Below are 4,660 nucleotides of genomic sequence, written 5' to 3'. Positions count from 1 at the left end.
GATCTCACTTCATTGGGATCACAGAGTGACCTTGTGTGATGTCAGAGAATTAGGAATTGTTAATGTTTGATAGAAGAACACCATGGCCTACATGCGAGGGCCAGGCTGGCTTTTAGCTCCCAGAAGCAACTTTTCCTCACATGGAAATCACTTAAATAGGTAGAAATAATAGTGCAAAACAACATAAATAGGTCAATTAAATTATACCGAAATATAGGGACACCAAATAGCTTGTGGCCTTTGTAATATCAATTCAGTACCCCATTACCTGGACTTAATTTTGTGATTCTCAGAGCAGTGTTCTCCTGCTGGGGAAGGTGCACACTTTCACTTTGCCAGGCTCCTGTGTTCCCCACACTGGTCTCATGATATGACGCTACAGTGGAGATGACCTGAGCTCCCTGAAAGGCTGGAAAAGCAGGAGGGGGAAGAACGAAGGCTCAGGAAAGAGCTGTCTGCTGGTCGAGGTTCTTGTGGAGACAGAGGGAGGTGGAGTCCTGAATAGGAACTTTCTCTGCCTGGCATCACTTACTTCCTGTCTGCCTGTTAACGTCCTCCCCATCCTTCCTTACCATCTCCAAGTTCCATCCTCTGGTCCCTTTATTGAAAGGGGAGCTCTCCATCCCCTGCCTGGGTTTCTGCTGAGCATAATGCATACGTCTGGGATGCCCACATCCTATTACACTGTGGCTTGTTTAGCGCTGTCTCCCCTGGTTGAAGGTGACTTCCCCTAGCACCAAGTATCCAGATGTCTCCCTATGGCTTCTGGCAAATACACCCTGTAGTACTTCCTGGTACTGCAGCTACCTGGGTAATTCAGAGCTCCAAAAACACTTGAGAGCTCTCTAAATCAGGGAATACCTATCCTTTTGAAAAGGAATAACTTTTGTCTATGAGGTGAAAACACCTTATCCTCATCTGAAATATTCTAGAACCATTCTTCAGAATATTAATATGCTCCATATACCATGTTTATAATTTTTGTCCATTGAGCTGACAGTCTTGAGTCTTGTATTCTCACTGTGCAGGACCTGGCACTGATCATCCGCTGGGCTGCAGCGGGGGCAGATCTGGTCTCTGCTAATGGGAATACACTTGAATGCTCCTCCAGGGGCATGATCTGAATGGCTCAGCGCTCAGCAGAACACACACTCAAGAGCAGGGGGACCAGTCCAGGGGATTCAGGAGCAGGTCACATCCAGGGGCACAGTGATGCAGGTGGAACTGCAAGGGAGTGGGATCTATTCCTAGACCTGGATATAGGATTTTAAGTCTTAAGGGAAGCCTGGCAAGAGATGACTGGTCCCACTTTTTGAGGGAAGGGCATGAAGGCAGGTTAGGGCTTGGGTTGAAGTGAGGCCGGATGCCGTGTCCTCAGGAAGCTCTGGTTCCAGAGTTAGGTATGTGGTTGACCTGCACGCAGGGATCAATGGTTATAGTCTGAGCAGAAAGGGGCTGGTAGGACGGAGGGAGAAGGCAGCGAAGGGCCATTGCATCACGCCAAATGCACCAGGTCAAGTTGGGCAGCAAGTGGTGCAAAGACACAACTGTGAGTAGTACCCATGTGCCCATGTCTGCTAGAGGCTGGGCCTCTTTCTGTGTGGGGAAGTTCTGAGAAGCACTAAGCACTTTTTAGAAGTACTGAGTCCAGTTTTGCACATTATTCTGCTATTATGTGGCAGAAAATTCCATCCCTGCGGTGTCCTTGGAAAGTCCCTTTCTTTATAAAGCTCTCCCTTAGGTAGTCCTCTAGTTGGCCTCTTTGGGATTATTATGAACCACACAAAAAGAAAAAAAATCTGATTAATCGATCCACGTTAGTCTCCGTTGCTTCTGGCACATAATCAGGTTTTTTGTTGTTGTTGTTGCTTTTTTGTTTTTTGTTTTTTGTTTTTTTCTCAATAGCTCGGGTGAGAGAAATTTCAGTTGAATGGGTGAGGGAATGGGAGGGTGATGCATATTTTCAAGTAGGAAGTGCTTGGGTGGGCTTCTAGAAGGTTCAGAAGGAGCAAAGAAGGGGCACCTGGGTGGCTCAGTCAGTTAAGCATCTCCCTTCGGCTGCGGTGATGATCCCAGAGTCCTGGGACTGAGCCCTGTGTCAGGCTCCCTGCTCAGTGGGGGGGCTGCTTCTCCTCCTCTCTCTGCCTCTCCCCACCACTCATGCTCACGCGTGCTCTCTCTCTCTCTCTCTCAAATGAGTAAAATCTTTAAAAAAAATGAGCAAAGAAGACACTAGAAGCTGAGAGTGGGAGAATCAGAGACACAGGCTAGGAAAAGTGTGTCCATCTGGCCTGGGTAACCCCCCACACCTGCCCCTAGTGTCTCTGCCCTAGGCTCCTTGCTACTTCGTTGTGTGGGGCCAGTGCTGGTGTCTGCAAACCATGTTGCTTACGGTTCTTGGCTCTTGCCAGCTGGCTTTCGCTGACTAGGCCTGGGAGGAAGGGGAGGGAGAAGATGCTACCTTCTGTCTCCAGTCCCTGTCAGCATGTCTGCAGCCAGGGCCAACAGCTACCACCGCAGCCTTCCCGGCCCACGGCTCTGCCAGCTGCAGCCACACTGCAGGTCAGCCGCATCCCCTGCTACCCGCCTCTCCCTCCTGTCCCCAGTCTCAGCCGTGGTGGCCTCTCTTCCATGGTACTACATGTTACTATTGTCCGGGTACCTCAACAGGACTGGCTCCTCTCTCAGCCCTCTAACACAGTGTAACCGTTTCCTCCTATTACATTTGGAAACGCCTACATAGTTTCTGTGTTCTGGAACAGCCCCTGGCTGTATGTAGTATTTGTCCATGTATATATATTCCTATTTATGTGTAACCAGGTATCCAACAGACACACATCAAAATGACCCAAAATCATTAACACAGATAAAGGAAAAAGAAAAGGAAATGTTAAGAGTTTTAGGCTGAGAAAAAAAAAATTCGTCTTTAAACTTGTTCCCAGCTTCTTACTGGGTAGGGAGAAGTAGTCTCAAGAATTTAGCGGATTAAATTAATTAATTTAAATAAAATGAGTTAAAATTCCAAAGTTTCTGCAGAGCCTTTGAGCTGCAAAGGAGAAAAGACCAGGGGGGCTGGTCCTTTGTTCAGCAGACCATCATAGGGCAGTTTTAGATTTGCAGAAAGGCCTCAAGTTTAGTTTGCACAGGGAATGGAGAGCCTCTTGCTTTGCAACCGTAATCAGCAAGAATTTTGGCGATTACTTAGAGAAAGACCAATTAAGGCAGGAGCAGAGAGGGCCTGAGGACATGTGTAGCCTGCAAATATGCCAAATGACCAATGAATTTAAAATATTGGTATCTCACATTTGACTAAATTTTAACTACAAAATTGCATATTGATATAGGTTCATCATACATATTCAAGAAATCTAAAACTATATGGAGCAAAAAGAGGAAGAAACCCTCACCCCCTGCACATCCCCCTCAAGCAGGCATCCAAGGAGATCCTATTGCATATATTATACACTAGCTTTGTTTTTTTACTTAACAGTACATCCTTTCAGTGGCTAAATAACATTCCTTGTTCTGGGTGACACAACTCATTATAATCATTGCCAGTTGGTTGGCATTTTTATTTTCTATTTTGAAATTACCATAAAAACGATGCCCTGTTCCTTACCTACTTGTACCTGAGCAAGAAATTCTATGGGAGAGATTTGGGGAAAGGGAATTACTAGCCTCGAGGTGGGCACACTTAAAACGCTGACACTGCCAGATTGCCCTCACCAGTGTCTGTGGAGGAGGAGAGTCCGTGCTTTTCCGCATCCTCGCACAGGGCAGGCATTACAGGCCTTTTAAAGTGTCTTCTAGTCTGGCTGGGGAACCGGGGCACCTCTTTGTATTTCACACTCCCTTGATTAACAGTGAGGCAGAGTACCTTTCATACTTTCATTAGCCAACTGCATCCCTTTTGCTATGAATTGCTTTTTTATAGCCTTTGCTTATTTTTTTTAATTGGATTGTTCATTTCCCTTTCTAGTTTATAGAAATTCCCGCATGCATCATGGATATGAATCCCTGTGTATTACTTGTATGCAAGCATAAATGTGGCTTGTACCCTTACTGCTGTGGCATAGCTGGGAGAGATGAGCTGCTGGTTTCCGGAGGGAGGACTGCTCACAGAGAAGGCAGCCACGATAAGGAGAAAGAGGCAACAGATGGAAAGAGGGAGTAAGTCTTCATCCCCTCTGTGGGGTCAGGGCAGTGATGTGTTGAGGAAAACACGTGATTTGGAGATAAACGGATTAATGTTCATCCCTTACTAACTGCAACTTTGGACAAATTAACTTCTTGGAGGCTCAGTTTCTCCTACAATACAGAGGATTTAATGACATTTACTTTATATAGGATTGTTGTGTAGGAATAAATGAGTAAACCCATGTCAAGGACTTGCTTCAGGGTCTGTTTGAGCAATACACAGTTTATAGTGTGAACCTAACAAAAGGAGATAACTCAGATGCCTTCTGACATTTCAAAGGGCCACAGACACATAAGCTGAATTAATTTACCATAGTACTATCCCTTTCTGATCCTGTACTGGAAGTCTGTGAAATGTTCCAGAATCCTCTTCCCTCACCGTTTGGAGACTGGAGCACTCCTGAGTGTCAGGCCACCTCCCACTTTCACTGACTGGCAAATGAGGACGTTGGGGCTGGAGGTG

The sequence above is a fragment of the Nyctereutes procyonoides genome, unplaced genomic scaffold (assembly GCF_905146905.1).
Source record: "Nyctereutes procyonoides isolate TBG_1078 unplaced genomic scaffold, NYPRO_anot_genome, whole genome shotgun sequence".
In the NCBI taxonomy this organism is placed as follows: domain Eukaryota; kingdom Metazoa; phylum Chordata; class Mammalia; order Carnivora; family Canidae; genus Nyctereutes; species Nyctereutes procyonoides.
Note: the sequence above shows the minus strand (reverse complement) of the source record.